At 32.8% G+C, this 20444-nt stretch overlaps 1 non-coding gene across 1 annotated transcript; it reads left to right on the top strand.

Annotated features, from left to right (window-relative positions):
- The first annotated feature begins 19155 nt into the window (after positions 1–19155).
- On the top strand, positions 19156–19228 carry Trnas-gga (transfer RNA serine (anticodon GGA)). Its single transcript has one exon. It is a non-coding gene; the product is annotated as a tRNA-Ser (tRNA).
- The last annotated feature ends 1216 nt before the right edge of the window (positions 19229–20444 follow it).

The raw sequence follows: 20444 nt of genomic DNA, 5'->3' as shown, positions 1-20444 counted from the left end.
AAATGAAAAACAGTAATTTGACTGCTTTTTAAAGTGCATCCCGTCATGGTAATATTAAACACAGCAAACTCGATTTAAGACTGTAGGTGTTTAAAAGGCTCTGTTTTTTCCTCTCTGATCCCGCAAGAGATAAACAAAATTGTTTTGTTGGTCACGATAAAAGTGCAGATCTAAAAGAAAAAAAATGTTAATTTCAGTTAATTATAATGTAAAACGTTTTGTAAGTTTACAGGACACGAATTGGCCTAGCCTATTTTTAACATGATTAATTATTCTCTGTCTTATAAAACATCCCTTTTTTGATCTTAATGTATTTTTAACTGCGTGAAATTTTCTGAAGCCTGTCGCAATACAAGGTCTGCAGCAAGAAGCAGGGGAAAATGCACTGCCTTACAAATCAAAGAAGAGAATAAATGTATCAAAGATTTGACGTTATGAAATCTCAACAAGGAAATTCATTCGATTCTGTCTTTCAGTATTTTTAAATGAAATTTCCTCCTTGACCCATATGTGTGAAGGTTTACCTCAGTGTGAACGCGTTACAGTTATGACGGAAATTAATCACAAGTCGAGATGAGAGGAGACTTCTGAATCATTAAAGCTAAAATGGAAAGTACAAAATGATTATTTTTAAAATTGTATGTATAAATTTTAGGGGGGGAAATCAGCCACGTTCGATGATTGTCCTTGGAATGTCCTTGGATTTGCACGTACGTCATCATGACTGTAAACGTGTATCTAAAGCAATTAATTAAAAAAAAATTGAATTGAAAATTTCATGAGTTTATCGTTTGTATAGTCTTTGTGGGACTATTAGCGTGGATATTTGTGTCGTAATTTTCGCGAATAAAAAGCAAAAACCATACACACAGGGTTGATGAAAGGTCATTACTGTACCATAGACATAAATAACAAAGATTCGCAAAAACGCCATGAACAGGTCTATTTTTGCTAAGTGCATGGTTATGATGACCAAGGGTGAATCTACCTAATTTGTGAAATTCATGGCCCCTGGGTCAGGGGTTCTGATGTTAGACCGAGGCTCTATTGATCATATAGTAAAAGTGCGTAAACTCTGTAATTCTATCTTTGAAATTTATGATTAGATACATGAGTAAGTATTATTAATTGCCCTTTTAAATTTTTTTTAATGAAAAAAATGACTATTTATAGTAAATATTGTGTTTGAAGTTCTTTTATTAAACAATATTTTTAATTACATTCTTCCAAAAAGATATCTTTCTATTGGCACGAACTTGAATTAATAAAAGATTTTGCAAGGATGTATGACATCACACTGGGGTGGAATTACCTTATGGCCCTGGGGCCTCTTTGTAAGGAATGATACGGGATGTTTAACTATGTCTTATTCTTTTGAATACGACATATTTAGATTTCTACTGAAAAAAAAGTTTGTGATGATCATTTTCTACTTTGCTCACACAATATTTGAGACCAAAGTAAATGTTATAGTCAAGTACATGTGTATGGCTCATGATTTAAAACAGCAAAGGATTGTTTTTCTCACGAAGATATAAATATAGTATTGATTCGTGAAATTGTTGTATAGTTGAGAAAACAAGCTAAATACCAAGCAATTAACACTATATTCCATCTCTCAAAATTATATCCATTGAGCTTAACCCGATACAGTGACAAAGAGATAGCTCCTTGGCGTACAAAATGTAACAAAAACTCCTTATGGCTCTGACCGATTTTATAAAGAGAGGAGTGTTCTGCAGCAAAAATTCTGCAAGTCATTAGACAAGGAACATGATAACTGTATTAAGAAGAGGTATTGATCTCCAGGGAAGACCTGGAAGATATATACTTTTATACACGGAAAATCTGACGGTAATGTAAGAAGTTAAGCCCACATATTAGAGCTGGTTTCCGGGTGCTGTTTCTGATGGAGAGGCTATCAAAACTGTCATATAGGTCAATGGGTGTCGGGTTCTAGAAGTTCGCTTAATTGTCATTCTTAAAACAAATCACGCGTCCAGGTCCTTGATTTATATGACCGTGAATAATTACAAAATCATATGAATGCTAGTTAGACAGTTTCATTGAAATGTATCTTTTTATCTTAGAAAATCATTTAAAACTTGATCGATGCCGTTTGCATAAGGTTTATTTATTGAGACTTGTAACTATTTTCGTCTGTTATGTATTATATTGGTGGGTTTGCTGACGTCAATCTCTGAATTCGTTCTTCAGATTGATTCTGCAGACGATTATGACTTGGTGACTTCAAGATTTCTATCTTAATTAAAACCTAGAATAGAAGCTGGTCATTGTTCTTGATATATATAAATATCTATATGTGTACCAATAACGCAAAAGGAATGCCTTAGAATACAGTTTTATTCGTACACAAAGGTTTCTGGATTTTATGTCGCGACTTGTTCCTATTTTTAAAGAACATGCATGATTCTTTCGCGATTATTGTTTTGCTCATGAGTACCGCGCTGTTTGGGAATACATTTGTGACAATGAGGTTTTTATTATTATCATTTTTTCTTAATATGGAAATTTAAAAATTAAATAAAATAGTAGCAATTTTTTTAATTTTCACATTGGTGTTCAGTTTAGGCTGACTTTCCGTTAAGTGCCATTCATATTTTAAAGCATTTATAGAACTGAAATGTGCCAGTGTGAGATAAATATAATGCTTTCCAAACAATTTAATCATATTACAGAAAATTAAAACGATTTTGCCCTGTGACCTCTACAGTATACACAATCTACATGTGTATCTTTTAATAAATAAAAAAAATAACAAATTTTTGGAAAGCTAGGGAAGGGGACAGAGGAGAGGAGTGTATAAACCTTGTCACGGTTATAAGAGGTACTTCTTTCATCAAACACTTCTTATTCGTTTTTTTGTACTTAACTATTATTTCGGTGGTATATGTGCAAATTCAAATCGCACAGCTTCTGTGATTTTTGTTTTAAAATTTTACATTATAAAATACATTTCGCATACCTTCTTGATATTTTGACGTTTTATTCACAATTTTAAAAAAAATATTTTTGTAAATAAAAGAAAAAAAAAATCAGGGAACAATTTGAATGTTCTAATTTTTTAATTAACCTGTTTGATGTACACATGTAGATATTATGTATTCACACTCATCGAAGCAAAATAAAAAAATAGAACATGTAACAATATATATATATATATATATATATATATATATATATATATATATATATATATATATATATATATATATATATATATATATATATATATATATATTAAATACTATAATTGTATTCGTCCTATAGCCTTGAAAGTATTTATTCTTGTATTCAAGAAAACCATGCAACGTGAGTATATAATAACCTTAACCACGTGGGTAGACACCAAAATATTATCAATATTAGGTGATTAATAAAGGCAAACGTTTGGTTGTTGATCGAGCCAGATACAGTTAGGCGCTGCTGCTTCATAGCTCTGGTGTCCTGACCTTGGGTCGATCTAGATGGCGCTTTTATGAGGCCTCGTCGTCTCTCTATGACAATTGTGCCAGTGCCCTTTATCTTCAACCATGCGTGAAACAGAGAGAGGGGCAGACAGACAAAACCTTTCCTTAGAATCTCTTTTTTGCTACGTACAAGTAATGCGTGAGAGCGTAATTTTCCCATTGAAACTTGAGATCAAAAAGAAAGAATAAGATTATTTTCTAAATTTCTATTATTCTAAATTATGCAAATAGATGCATCTTTGCATATACTGAACACATTTATGTTAGTATATTAATATTTTACTCGTTTGTATTTAATATATTCATATGCTGACGAATCGGAGCTGAACAGGAAACAGATTTTGCGACCTTGCAAAACATCACACACATTTGGAACGAATTTAAGGACCCCCCCCCCCCCCCAGTCAAATACCAGATACGGACTTGAAGTTTTAAACTTCGCTATTTTTGATCGTAATACACCATTTAATCTTTTTCCCCATTGAAACCAGCAGTGCACTAAAATTTATCCCGTTCAGTTGAATAATAGATCTCCAATGCTCAACCTCATGAATCCTGGTTTAAAAATATCTGTCTGCGTCAATTCTGTGCGGTTTAGAAAAAAAAGAAATAAAGCAGATAGCACGATGTCGATAGAATGTACAAAATCTGTGTTAATATATGCATAACTTTATTTACCTCTCCAGACACTGTTACCCGCAAAACTTCTTAAATTTCAGGCATATTTTTTATTAGCGTATGTAGAACATTTTTCTCGACCTTAATGTACTAGAAGAGGCTTTTGCTCTTTGTGAACAAGGAAAAGCAAAACAGTTTTAGACTATAAGTACTTGGCACATAAACCCAATCATGAATATTATATTCATTATATAATAGAAAATATAATTTTAATTTGTTGGTCTTCAATTCAAGTTTTATTGACCTGCAATTGAAGAATTGTTGTATTTGAGTACAGTGGTAGATAGGAAATCGGACCAGAACCTTACGTCACAAATCCAGTAGATAACCATACCTTATTTGGTTGTACAAAATCTAAGTTATATATACAGAGCACTCTATCGTAATAGAACAAAAAAAAATCTCGTTGCGACAGAAGGTCTTCATTATATCATCAGCGTGTATACTTTCTTCCTTTTTGAGGAATTCATACATCGACCATAATAAGGATCCGGCTGCTAACAACACGCACTTAGTTTTCAAATCTAGTAATTTTAATGAGATTTTGTGGCTAACACTGGCATTAAGATGAAGATATTTAGGGAAACAGACTCTCACAAATTCCGTCGTTTGTTGACAGTATAGGTTAATTTTGTTCTGTTATGGCCTTGATTCTTTACATAGAGCAATTTTGGTTATTTCTATATAAGTGTAGTTAAAAAGTCAACAACTATTAATGTAGTCTTCATGACTACTTATTCAGTGTTTATCGTGGACACACACACACACACACCCTCAAACACACACACTTCTCGGTTGCTTTGTTGCTCCATAAACTTTGGACTCGTTTGACAATCTTTGAGGTGACCTTGAACGAGTTGCGCCTCTTTCCCTTTTCCTAATTAGCATTTCGCGCATTGTTGTTGATGAAGATAATTTTGTTGTTGTTTTGTTGCGTAGAATACTTGTTTATGTGACCAGTGATTTACCAGGTGCGGAGGCGAACACTTGACATTGGCTATGTATCATTAAAAGATGATGCAGACTTGTCAGGGTTGTACCAATATAACCCGACATTAATATGAACACATTACATTGATGAAAATTTATGATAGAACGCCCAAATAAGGCACATATGTGGTTGGACGACCTTGATGCCGACTATAGTTTTTAATTAAACGTGGTTTTATCATCAGTCAAATAAGTTTACAGCCAGTTCTATCTTTATGTCGGTGATTAATGAGATTTTATTTGAAATTCGTTCTTCCCAACTTACAGAGTCGAATTAAACATGAAAAACAATTAACCAGGCCGGTTTCATTGACTTGCAAATGCATCTGTAAATTGATTAGTGATGGAATTCTGTTTGATCGAAGGTCATTATTATGAGTCTCATCCCATCCCCTGTTTTGATGCTTCCATGATAAACACAATATTAACCAACTTTTTCGAAAGATCCAATACTCTGATAACAGCGCAAATATGAAGTGAATAATTTTCTGGCAAGTGTCCAATTAAGGTATGTTATTAAAAATAAAACAACACATTTAGGCGTTCTTTCATGCGATTCAGAACTAAATATACCGCAATTGCGTTGTCCTCTCATAACTGCAGGCGTTTTGTTTTGCCAACCCAGCTATCTAAAGAATGGTGCATGGTGAATTCTGTGAGCGCATTTACGTCAATGGATTAGCCGCCAAGGTCACCGATAAAACTCTTCAATGATATCTCTGTAAAGGAACCGATCTATAATGTCTAGTTATGTGTGGATTTTAACCCATTTAAATTTAGGAGATAGAACCATACAAGCATTGGAAATTATTTCAATATATTTCTAGGCTACCAAGACACTTAAATTGCAGAGTTTTCAGTAGTACAGTTTCATTAATGACGTCACGCCCTGCGTCAACGAGTACAGCTTGTGTCCTGTTTCTTGTGTTCTGTCCTGTCTAACCCCATATCACGAAGTTAGCTGTACTTTCGAGAACCCACAAAATCTGTTCACACGTACGCCATATTGTATGTGCTACTCGATTTTTAAAGTTTTTGTTTCAAATTCAATTGATAATTTTCATTAAAAGATTTAATTTAAAGATAATGAAATTTTACACATGTTATCTTCACTTTAAAAAGAATCAGGAGAGTAACTAATCATAGGGAACAACATCCTCGCAATGCCAGGGGTCCTGAGTCAACACTGGCATGCGAGGATGATAGAACAACAATATTTTCCTTTATCTTAGCCGTTTATATTAAGAACAATGATTCCCTCTCTCTCTCTCTAAAATAAAATGGAAGCAGTCTTTACTTTAGGATAAAAATTAGAAGAATAACACACCATTGCAGTCCGATTTCAATGGATCTATAATTCAAATGACGATAAAGTAGCATGTTGTAACTTTTGAATTTACTAGGTGGAGGTAAATGCAAAATTTACAACATAAAAACTAGTTATCCTGAACAATGTAAATTTTGCATTTACCTCAACTCAGTAAATTCAAAATTTACAAGGTGATAATAGGGAGTCACTCTTTAAATTAAATCTTTAAAAAAAAATGAACATATAAAGTTTTCAAAGGAAAGGAAGTTGAAAAATCGGAGATATTCAAAATGAATTAGGTTTTTTTAAACAAACCATGCAGTGTAATGAAATAAATCTGTGGAAGTGATCATCATCGCTTTTATATATATATATATATATATATATATATATATATATATATATATATATATATATATATATATATATATATATATACATGAACAAGTTTGTACGTGTTTTGTGCTATAGCTTGACTGATTGTAAATATTTTTCCCCATGATATTATTGAGTAAATGAAAAAATGGAAAGAAATTTTTACCATTGTATTGAGATAATTTGAATTTTAAAAAAAACAACATACGAGTCATTTTCCCCGTCAGAGGGCCCCATATTGAGACTTCAGCAACCCCAGTCAAATTTATTCATTTGTTCATAAATAAACAAATAAAATTCTAATGAATCTACAAAAATATTCATTATGCCTTGAGTAAATTCACAGTCTGAACATGATAAGATACAAATTCATTTTTTAAAGTTATTCTCGACTCAACATGTGCAAAGTGTTTGTGGGAAGACAGCACGAAATCGAAATTAAAAAGAAAAATGAATTTGTCTTCACTTTTGGTACAAGTCACCTTTATACGATCATTTCTGAAGTTTTTCATGACCGTTTTTCACGTTTCGACGCCATGTTTAAGTATGGAAATTTGTCGGACATTTTATCACCTGATGGAGGGTTTACCTTGCCAGGGACCATGGAAAGTACTAAATTCGTTCTAGATTACCTTGATCTCTTCGTTTGTATACGTGAATACTGACCTACAGATAAATTTTCTTTACAACATGTTCTAAAAATCAGTCAAGCCCTTTAAAGTTTGATTTTGTTCTTCTGTTTACCTTAAATCCGCTGAAGCCATGGTTTATAAAAAATTAGGTAATTAAAGTCTCATGAACAAGGTCGGACCGTATTTGCGACTAATTATAATGACAGAGTTAGAAATATGTAAATCCCCACCGAATAAAACTGTCAACGCTGACATGTGCGGACACAGCACACCATGAATAGAGAAAAGTTCCATGCAATTACTTTCTATAATTTTTTTTTTATATAAAATCTGGTTAAAAACAGCTATCTGTTTTGCCACTAGACTGAACTGGCCTTGGGATTGAAAATGCTCAGGAAAAAAATATGGTGATTAACGACAAGATAAAAAAGACGTTTTGTCTGACTTTTTTTATTAACTTGTTAATGTAGGGGTTTGTTGTACCTGGATCTGAGTTTCACCACGTGCTCGGAAATTGTGTCAGCATGCATTAAGCTCGTGACGTCATTAACGAGATCTTCCGAACTGCACCGACCACACGCCATTCATCAAATGGCAATACAATCTGAACGCCTATTTTGGAAAATTTTACTACGGTGTAAATCATTTCAAATATTTCACAACTTGAAGCATTAATTATGCATATTAATAAAGATAAATAGGAAAGAGCAAACCACGCTACTTTCTGTGCCTGTCGCCTATTAATTTTGCAAAAACACAAAAATTTCCAGCAAAATTATGTTAAAAACCTATTTTTCTGGACATAAATCTTTAAGTACAATTATGCCACTTTTATAAATCATTCATCAGTTATTCGGTAGATAGGACAGTTTATTTTTATTTTTAATGATCATTTTCTGGGAAAAAAGTTTACACCCTTATTATTGATAGGAGGGCACTAGACAGTTGAGACTAGGGGAGAATAACTGTACCAATATATCTTGATAAGCATCAAATTATAAATCAGTTTTATTTTTCAATGCTTTGAACAGAATTGAAAAAATCCTACTCGTGTATATGTGTGATAATAAAATAGTTTGCATGCAAAAATACTGGGTAGGCCGGGTGCTCTAGATCTCTGGCAATTTTTTTACGACAGCGATTTCAGAATTCTATAGAACTGAACACTTTTTATTAATAAAAAAATGTGGAATGATATTCATTTAACAAGTGCACTGTCAAGTTGTTTTGTTATGCTTTTGCCAGCACATTTCCCTATTGAATCATATTGATTCACCAAATATGCTAACCATACCAGGGACTTATACTAACGTTAGTATATAGATCCTGACCAAACTATGTCCTCGTCTTCGAACAAAGTAAACATTGCAAAGAAAAATAAAAAAGTTTGTTTATTGATTTTATCAGTAGATATTGCTAAATACCGTACCAAGTCGATAAGTAGTTTCACCAACAGCACGATACTGTGTGACGTAATAACGTTCCCCTTTCTATTGGTGCAGCACTGAGCTGACTGATTTTTGAAAACTCGTATCCAGATGGAACAGAACTCACCAAAATATTACCATTTAATGAAACTAATATCAAGATTCCGTAAAAAACTATCATTTAGATAATGAAGTCTGAAATATAAATTGTAGTAATAAGTGTATATTAATTGAATTTTTAACTACGCATCATAAATCATTTCTTGTAGATTATCATTTTTTTTAAAATAAAGTATAAATTTACCTGCTGACCTGGGATGTACTAGGTTAATAAGCACAAGCACTTTACTTAAAAATTAACTTAAATAAAATAACTTCAGTGCACCTACGGCGCCTAGGACATATACCATTTTAGACGACTTATTTTCGGTGAACCACTTTGATTGACAATAACAATTAAAATCCGGATAGTAATAAATACTGAAAACCTTAATTGTAAACCAAGAAATGATTAAGGACCTCTATATATATATATATATATATATATATATATATATATATATATATATATATATATATTAGAACAAAGATATATTTATTTATTGAAAAAATCCTTTGAAAACATGGAAATCTGACATACCATACACAGGCCGTTTCTACACAGATCGTTTATATAAGAGGTTATATTGTTTGCTATATTTTTTTTGAGTACGTTGCTTATATAAAACAGTTAACCTGCTGACATTTCTGAACTTGAAGCGTGGATTCTTCGACATAACAATGTTGTGGAGACATTTTGCACCTAAAGACACGTCAGTAGGATATTTTTACCGACTGTGGTTAAATACAAATCTGTTTTTCAAAACAAAATCTACAAGACATATAAAGATTAAAGAGAGAAATAAATCAATATGTGAGGTGAAAATGCGCAGTTTCTGAGAATTAGTTATCCTAACCTCATTTATGCTATTTAAGTGGACAATTATTTGGCTTAATATTTTACAAATATTTTATTTTATTTTTGTTATTATTATTTAAAAAAAGAAATAGAAAATTTGATGTTTTGATATGTGATATATATAAATTATATTTCTTTTTTCAGAGGCAAAGGATATTCGGACGATAAAATGCAAATTGCCTACTCTCAACAAATTCCCCCTCCCCCCAAAAAACATATTGTAGAAATAAGCATATTCAAGTTATATAATCAGCTAAGATTTTCTTTGTCATCCTGTAACATTGTTATCAAGAAAATAACACTCACAAATAAATCTGATTGGTACTTTCATTTACTTAATCCTTTGAAAAAAATCATATGAAATATTTTGAAATTGTTGTTGCTGTGCATTTGTAATATACATGTTTATTGAAAAAATGTCAGGAGAACAAGAAAATCCGACGAATTCTCTTCAGTGATTTAAGTTGTGGGTAAATATTCGGATGAAATATTGATTTAAATTGTATGTATGAAACTATTCTGATGAAAGTCTTTTCATGACAAAATCTTTTTATACAATCAGTTTGATACACGTATACATGCTTTAGTCAATATGTCAACAAGTTTTCTCTTTATATCTTTATTCTCTGATCTCTACCATGCTTTAATACTATTTTCTAAATATAATTCATGAATAATACCATCGGACTGTATATGAAGGACACTTATTTTTCTGGTATCAAGGGCATGAGAGTTTGCATAATACAAATAATGTATCTGATTGTAGCATACATATATATGTATACCTCTTACTCGAAAGCGGGGTGTGTTCAATTGTCTGCTTTTGACCGAAAACTGACCCTATATAAATAGTTTCTGAAGTGTTGGTCATTATTATAATTCATCTGCGGTGAATGAGACAAAATTCATTCTACTTTTCGTTCCTTTTTAGGGAAGTGTTAAGAGTTTATAAATTAACATCAATACTTGGTTCAAGTATTTCCTTGAAAAAGTGTGAAGTTCTAAAGGAAGACAACTTAGTGGCTGCTCATCCTTGTAAGTGACCACTCGAGTCCAACTTAAAAGTACCATTGATTTAGGTGTATAATACTGTCCACTACACCATAACTCATTCCGTATTTGCATATTATTTCTGAATCCCAAAATCTAATCTTGGTATTACATGTATAGGTATGAGCACATTATATTAAACACTTTCAAAGATGGTATATATGGTATACATGTATATCTGATATAAAAATAGTGAAATATGATATATATATATATATATATATATATATATATATATATATATATAAAATTTAATTTTGTTTGTATTCTAGCCTCTGATTGGTTAATATCCAAAAAGGAACACAAATTATTTCTGTATAACCTTGTTTGGTATGGGGACACCCCCCCCCCCCCCCCCGACAACCAGCTGAATCATCTGTATCCAGACAATCCTCTCATTTCCAGTCCTCGGGACTCATGGAAAATTCCAGATTTAATAAATGTACCTTTAACTTCAAACAATAATTCGATCTTACCACACGTAAACAAACAACAAGGCTGCTGGGCCTATGTATCAGTTTTTACCTCCCCTCGCTTCCCATCACTTCCGTTACTACGGTTGTATTATCGAGCGGCAAATTTGAACTAATAAAAAGCAACGAAATTTTACACCCATAATTACTTATTAAATGATTTTAAAATTAAATTATAAGGAATGACTCTAATTCTTGGCCAAATTATTCGAGTATAACCTGGTTTGGGTCAGTTTACGCTGTTTTATAATCCGCTTCGCTCCGGGACAGAAATGAATTTTTACAGGCCGCGATAATATTGGAGGGGGTGTGTGGGTGTCACCTAACAGAAAGTCCGTGTCCCACTACCCAAGTTCCTACAGGCCTTACTGTTGTATGCTCTTTCTTTCCCCTGAGATATTTTATTCCAATGAATCTTCCAATAATGAAAACAGTCCTATTTACTAATAATTTCCCGAAGAAACATTGGGGTTTTTTGTTACATAAAACTAAGACTTTTAAATCGACTGTAATTCCTACAAATTTAAAGTTGAATGAAAGTGATTTTATTCTCAAAATAAGTATCCACCTAGAGACCTTTTGTACTTTTAATGCCTCAGACAACGTGAATTTCAATATTCTGCCACCACGACATAATTTTACAGTTTTATATACAGAAGATTACATGCACATAGAAGACGATCTCTGCTGGTGTATACTTAACACAATAAATGTCTATCTCCGCTAAGAAATTTTGGTTTAAAGTACACAGACATTTAAAATGAGCATTTTATTGCACTTTCCTATGCCGGGATCTTAATCTAGACGTCGATGTTTATAGAATGCCATGTGAACTTTTACAATTATCAACTTCTGAAGTTGGCAAGCTTAAGCCCCATGAATTTATCAACTTTCATTTGTTTTAGTCACTCAGGTGACCTATTGCTATTCGTCGTCCATAGTGCGTTGTCCGTAATAAGCTTCTATGAAATAACTGAGCGTGGCTGTAGGAACCGGGGGCACGGGGGGGGGGGGGGCGTGCCCTCCCCCAATAATTTTGCCAATATATAGAATACTATAAAAAACATAGCTACTATATGCTTCTGCCCCCTCAATGATAACTTCTGATGATCTTCTTTTTTTTTTTTTTTTTTTTTTTTGCTTGTGAAGGAATTTTGGTAGTTGATAGTGCCCCCTGCCCCCCCCTCCCAACTGAAAATGTATGGTCGTGCCCCCTCAAAGTGAAATTGCTTCCTACGGGCCTCCTGAGCCAATTTCAACAGATGTGTACATAAAGCAACTTTGAATAACTTGAAACAGATTTTTAGCTGGGCTCATTGCTCGTAAAGCAATAATCAGCTTTTGTCACGGAGTTCAATGGGATATGCTGACTTTTCCCCACCAAAATTAAATTTACGCTAAAAAATATAGTGCCTACTCTGGACCACAGTTGACTTAATCAAACGGTAAATTGAGGAATCAACTAATACATGTAAATGTTTATGGTAATGTATTTTCTCCAGTGTTATCAAGTTTGAAACATGCGAAAGGTTTTCATCAGGTTCCCTTGTCTTGCGTCATATTCTATAAATAGAGGTTGTGTTAGCAGGCTAACAGTCGCCGCATGGCGCAGTGGTAAGAGCGTTTAATCTAGAGTCGCGGAGTAAGGAGTTGACCCTTACGTTCGAATCCACTGTGTGACGCAGAGTCGGAGACCGGTCCTTCATATGACACCGTACAAACCGAGGCCAGGTGTCGCAGTACATGTAGGTGCTGGCTCGAAAAAAGGTCCCTCATTGCTCAAAGGCCGTAAGTGCCGAATACAGGTCAAAATTTGCAGCCCTCCACCGGCAAGTAGTGGCGCCTAAATATGAGTGAAAAATTCTCGAAGGGACGTTTAACAAACAAAGCTAACGCTTATGGTATGAGCACATGACTTGATGTACACCTTGCTGCAAAACTCCCCGCTGAAGTCTCATCTGTGCGCAAATGCATCAATATATATGGTTGTTTACCTCTAGTCGCTCTAACTCCTTTATGTTGTCGTCCTTGCATTGCGTTCTCGCTTGTGGCCCTCGTTCACTAGCGTTATTTTGCCCTCACATATTGATTTTTTTTTCTTGACCTAATGGCGAAAGAAAAAAATACTGTCAGAAAGCTTTGAAAGGATAGAAGACGTGACTTATCAGTTATCATTCGATAACAACTTGACCTATAGCAATCTACATATATTTATATTTATAGACTGAATTGTGAACGTTGTGCGATACTCAGATCCCTTATTTCTGAAGCAATAAGGTCAACTATTGGTCATATTTCTGTATAATTCTGATTATTTACATCCACTTAATATACCTTCTAATCATGATTCAAAGCTGGTTGTGAATGAATATACACGTACCTTGAACCATTTTCTAAAATTGCTAGCGAACGTGTTTTAAATAACGGTGTGAAGTTGAAGTGACATTCATAAATATATATATATATATATATATATATATATATATATATATATATATATATATATATATATATATATATATATATATATATATATATATATATATATGATTTATTCATTCTTGTTTATCACATATCTGTATGCACAATCGTCTGCAAATGCGTCTAACTTCCAAATATGGAAGTGTCTCCAAATATGGAAGAACTATACAAGGGGCTCTTTCATCTTTTCAAGTGCGATCGTGTGATTTTTACGCACTTTACCTCCAAATCTTTTTCAGGAAGCATTTTTTTTCTCATGAGCTACTTTATGTTAATAATTCATGAAAAGATTAAATCTTAAAAATAATATTTACATTTGCAAATGTTTTCCCTTAAATGACACTATTTGAACAAGTCGTTTTTACACCTGTGTAAAAACAGGTTCGTCATGTGACCATAAATGATTGATCTACATAATTTCATTGTGACGTCAGAAGTGATTGACGCGTTCAACACATTCAATTTATACCGTTGAGGTTTGAAAAAAATAAATCAATTTATGGGTTTAAAACTAAAGGACCCAACTATTTGTACTAAATCAGTCACAAATGTAAATATAAGTAATAAGGTATCATTTTAAAACTTTTATCCGGATGTAAATAAGGGTTGGCACGTGATCAAATCTACCATAAACCCGAAGGGCTTTATGGTAGATTTGATCACGTGCATTTTTTTCTGCAATGTTGCAACCGTCATATACCTTAAAACACATCATAGAAACATTTTAATGTTTAAAAATAAATGTATTCAGGATATTTAAGACTGGACGGCACAATACCAGGATAATCCCGCGTTAATTCAAGTAAATGTGGGTCAACTCGCAGTGCGTCCATACTGGATTACGGTTACCTACATTAAGAATTGCAATGCCTGGATTAATTCAGTATTGTGTGATAATCTGGTTAATTCTACCCGGCTAGTGTCTATACTAGTTTACATCTAGATAAAACCTTTAACTTAATTTGAAAGTCGCGGTGTACTTGAAAACAGTTAAACTAACCACTAGGGATAAAATGTAGTTTAAGTAAATGACTGAATCCAGCATTTTTTTTTTTTTTTGAAATCTGTTAATCATTATTGGATAAATATGTATTTATTTTAACATACTATTTGTGGTTGATATTATCCATACATGATAAACATGAATTTATAGCAAAATGGTCTATATAGTATTGTTAGTAAATGTATACATCTACAAAATCGTACAATAGAAATCACTGTTGTAAGCTTTATAATAGTGTATTTTAAAACATTCGTGATTACAATAATGTACTTATCATATTGTATGAAACTTGAATTAAGTCTTCAAATGCAAGTTACTTAATTGCAGGAAATCTAGCTCTTCTATTTCATGAAAGAACATATCATGTATACAAACCACAATTACTGATTTTTATATGAATCTTTTAAGGAGGCTGGGGGTCAACAAATTAACCATCAGATATAACTTTAATTTTTTAGATATGATATCTTAAGCTGTCAACTATCATTTGGCAAACAAAAATTTCATACATTTTAGTTTTAAAATTTGATCATTTTTGTATATCTTTATATGGAGCTCTTCTTCTAAAGGAGATCAATATAGTCTAAAAATGGCCACAACCACCCAGCCCTCTTAAATCCGAAAAATGGAGGGGACACCCTGACCAACAATATTACAACAAGTGTAGGTTTGAAAAACATTTCAACAAGTGTAGCTTTGAACAACATTTCAACAAGTGTAGCTTTGAACAACATTACAACAAGTGTAGCTTTGAACAACATTTCAATTAGTGTAGCTTTGAACAACATTACAACAAGTGTAGCTTTGAACAACATTTCAGCAAGTGTAGCTTTGAATAACATTACAACAAGTGTAGCTTTGAACAACATTTCAGCAAGTGTAGCTTTGAACAACATTTCAACAATTGTAGCTTTGAGCAACATTACAACAAGTGTAGTTTTGAAATTGATGACAGATGATCCTTTTACTATACATGTATATGGCACATTGAAAAATATTTGGACGTGGGTAGTCGTGTACAGTGTACCAGCTGTTAGTTTCTCTTTGTGTTTCACAACAGAGCCAGTAGTACATAATAATGTGACCCAGTTATTTAGTCCATATGTACTTGCACTCCATATAGCCATCAGCGATGTACACAAGGGACTCACGAACTTGTCTATTTTGAAATTGATAAAGATTATATGGTCATCTAGTAAAAAGAAAAAAAAATCTATAAATAGCTTCAGATATATCCGTGATCCGTATACAGTTTCAATATATGCGTTATTTAAAAAAATATTTTGAAAGTATGGTTCAGAATCTTTAAAAGTTTACCTTCCCAAGCGAGCATGTTGGTAAACAAAGATTTCATGAATCCACACGTGACAACATTTTGAATCTGCTGGACAAGCACGCTTTTAATAAGCGTGAAACAATTTTTCATACTTGAATAAAGTGGTCCTCATGAACGCGCAATTGTTTTGGACCATATGAGGCTAGGACTGCATTTTTGTTTACTTAATTTCTCTATTTAAATGAGATACGAGTTTTTAAATTTGGCTGTAAGAAGGACAAAAGAGAACAACCAAGTCTTGTACTAAGTTTCTCTAATTAAATATCCACATGAACATATACGCAAAATGACTATATCACTACTTAATAAAGTTTTTCTTATCCCAAGAAACTTATTTTTTTTTATATCCAAGAGACGCTTAATGTTGTTTTACATCTTAAAATTAGAGTTATTGGGTTTTTTTCCCGAGACTGAAATGATGATTTAAGTCTTAAAAGCATAAGGTACGATCAACTCTTTCTTTCAAGTGTTTAATTTTATTTTTCTTTAAGATTAAAAACAACTGCACAGACTGGAAGAACATCTCGAGTGTGAGCGACCATTTTTCTAAAATTACATTTCCTCGCTGTGGCTAATCTAGAAAACAAAATCATGTGGCACACATCGAGAAACAGTCTTTGCTTACATAAACTTTTAAAAATTAAAATTTTATGATGAATTTATTTAAAAATTCCATACCTTTCCAAAGTATATATTTATTACATTTGAATTAAACGAAATATAAGACTTAGAGTGGGAGGGGGTACTTCATAAAAATCAAGACTATGGCCTTAGGATATAAATTACCCGTCTTAAGGTCAAGACTTCACGTTCAACTGTGGCGGAATGTATTATCGCATCAGAAAGATCAATGGAAAAAATTATCAAAATTATATTATCTTACGTTTTTTTATTTTGTAGTCATAAAAAGAAATGTCCAAGTTATATAGAAAAGGTTGGAGATACCCATGCGTTTATATTGTTTGTCAATATTTCTTTTGCATAGAAAGAAAACATATTATCTTATCTTTGGTGACAAGGTACAAATTATAACTAGTATGCTAAATTAAATAAATAACAAGCTGACAGTAGTAAATAAAACAAAAGGAAACTCTATCAAAATACGTATACAGTCTTAATTCAGGGTATATTTTCATTATTTTGCGATGATGATTTGCTGAAGAGAGACAGTAAAAAAGTGCTAAATGAATTTCTGAAGTACTCAGTAACAAGTATATTCCAAGAAAGGAAATCTGATAAACGTTATCTTATTTCGATATTTATAAAGAAATCACTGAGAAATTCACATTTATAAGGAAACCCATTCCCACCCCAACCCCCGGGGTTGAACTCATCTATTGTTCCAGTCGTTGATCATCTCTTTCTCTCTCTCTCTCTATCTAACTGGTATTCATTGATGTCATGACTATTACTAGTATTACCTATTATAGCTCATCTCAGCCAAGGGTTCATGAGTATTGTAAGTTGTCTGCCGTCACTGTCGTTGTCAATGTTCGTCTCAATTAAGAACTATTCAGACAATTATAGCCATATTTTTATGCAAACATTCCCAGTACAATGCAGAATATGTTTGAAACGATTAAATATGAAGAACAAATGACCAAGGTGAATCGGGTGAGCGTTGTAGCCCTTAGATCCCCTGATCTTCTAAAATACTCTTTGCAGAGAAGACTGAAAGAAAAGATTTTAATCTTTTAATTGTCAAACCATCAAGGAGAGGAACTAGTAAGTTGATAGCACTTGTTTCTGATCCTTTTTGATTGTCAATAAAAAAAAATGTTCAAAACAAACGAAAAAAATCAAACCGTAAGTAAATGAGAAGGACGGACGTAAGGCATCGGTTTATTCAGTAAGTCTTGGCTATGTATTGACCTGATTCACATTCTCCTTAAACAAAACTTCAAACCTAAATAAGCTTATAGCAAAGGTGAATTCGACTTAAGTTACGACAAAGGGGCAATAAAGCGATCAAATGGTCGGAAAAACTACTGACCTTGAACAAGAATACTCGCTTTGGTACCGAAAGGTCGTTAGGGCAAATATAGGCCATTTGTCCGTATAAATAGTATTCATTATGAAGCTATATAATGAAACAGTAATACTAAAGCAGCCTGTTATACAGAAATCCGATTATAGGATATATTACTCAAAAGAAGATATTGCTGATACAGGTTATTGAAAAACATTATTTACTAGTATAAGAAAAAAATTAGAGGTTATTAATTTTAAGTGTATATTTTTTTGTGATAACCATAGCTAACACGATAGATATTCTTTTAAATTAAATTTTCTGATATTGATTTGATTTTTTTAAAAGCTATTATGCCCTATGCTACACCCTCTTTTAACGCTTTCCTTGCCCAGTTTTCAGTGAAAAGGCAAATGGAAATTTTCTATAAAGCTAGTGTTTTTTTTTATGATCATAATTAATATTTAATACTTCCAAACAGCACAAGATTTCGCTATGCAATGATGAGGCCAAATCATAATGTCCCGATTAAAGATTCAGAAACAGAGAATTCATAACAATTTAAGATCCAAATTCTTGTTTTATTAGAAAACCAAAACTGAGTTTAAGATACATTAATTTTTAAATATACATGGAAAGTGCAATCATCTCAACAAAATACTGAAGTTTTATATACCAAAATACAAAATCTGATATCATCAGATACAAAATTAAAATTATGTGGCGGTCAGACGGGTTCGATCGCCGGTGGCTAGATAGCTCAGTTGGTAGAGCACCTGACTGGAGATTCAAGGGGCCCGGGTTCGAATCCCGGTCTGGTCCGCTGCATTTTTCTCCTCTCCCGTTACATTTGGTGCCGTGCCATGCCCTGGAAGTGACCGGTGAGAGGCCTGCCAGGGATGAGCCTGGGTTGGAGTCTTTGGGGGGGCCAAAGACCTTTAAGGAGGGAGGAACGTGGCGGTCAGACGGGTTCGATCGCCGGTGGCCAGATAGCTCAGTTGGTAGAGCACCTGACTGGAGATTCAGGGGGCCCGGGTTCGAATCCCGGTCTGGTCCGCTGCATTTTTCTCCTCTCCCTTTACAATTATTTGGTTTTGTAATGGTGTCAATGAAGAATAATAAAATATGCAGCGATATCCGTGACCCATTGAATTTTAATGAGTCGTTGGGACACAAATAGTATTTAAATCCTGCTGATGTGACGGGCAAATTAACAGTATGTAGTATGCATTATGTTATTGCGGTGAGAAATTTCTGTAATTAAAGTCAGCGGTTAAATGACTTTCAAAAATTGTATAATACATACATGTAGGTATATTTAGCTTTAGTTGTTACATATACGATGAATGATCCCGGATAAAAGTAAAAATCTCCCGGATAAGCTAAAGTTGTGAAAATATGTGTGAGAAATCAAAATTTAAATTATATATCTCACAGTTTTAATATCTAAAAGTTGTGAGGATATATTTACATCCCCTGAGTATTATTTCCTATATTTCTTATGAAAACCATTTTCTTTATCAGTTTGTAAACACCACTAAGCAAGCCACCTGCATAGATTTCTTGAGCAACTGCTGTTCCATCAATTATGCATATCATTACATACACATCTATAATACAATATTTAACATATTTAATTTTACTTTGAATGTTTTTATTCAGATATAAATATAAAAATTATAATGTTTTTCTTTGTTTGTTAGTACGGGTATTAACCGCTTACGCGGGTTATGTATTTTTTTCTGCGAGAGCTGCGACATTAATTCCCGTACTAACAAACCAAAGAAAGCATTTTATTGTTTAAATACTTTGATAACTTTGATATACATTTTTGAAACTTATCCGGAATTGATTTTCTTAAATAATACTGTAGTTAAAACCCATCATGTAGATATTTATAGTAAGAAGTGAACATTTCTGCGAACTTTCAATTTTATCAAATATTTCTTGTTTAGCCTGATCCAAGATCCTTTGTTTAATAGATCTTATGGTAGCTGTATTTATTTGTTGTTTAACCCAAACTTCACTAAAATCAAGATCATTTAAGCATTTCTTCACCTGAAAAGCCCAGTTTTTTTTGGGTTTTTTTTTTGTGTTTTTGGTGCATGAAATTCGCAGTTAATGTACATTTTTCTCATAACAATTTCTAATAAATTATATACAGTTATCATTGGCTAATATATTACTCCAAAATTTTACCACTGAAAACATCCTTTTATACAACAGAGGAAGTCTACCTAACTCAGAATAAACAGCTGCATTACATGTAGAT

Source organism: Saccostrea echinata, unplaced genomic scaffold, assembly GCF_033153115.1.
Source record: "Saccostrea echinata isolate AGI-Se365-2 ecotype Australia unplaced genomic scaffold, CSIRO_AGI_Sech_v1 ptg000030l, whole genome shotgun sequence".
In the NCBI taxonomy this organism is placed as follows: Eukaryota; Metazoa; Mollusca; class Bivalvia; order Ostreida; family Ostreidae; genus Saccostrea; species Saccostrea echinata.
The sequence above is the reverse complement of the archived record's forward strand: the minus strand, read 5'-3'. Positions and strand labels throughout refer to the sequence as shown.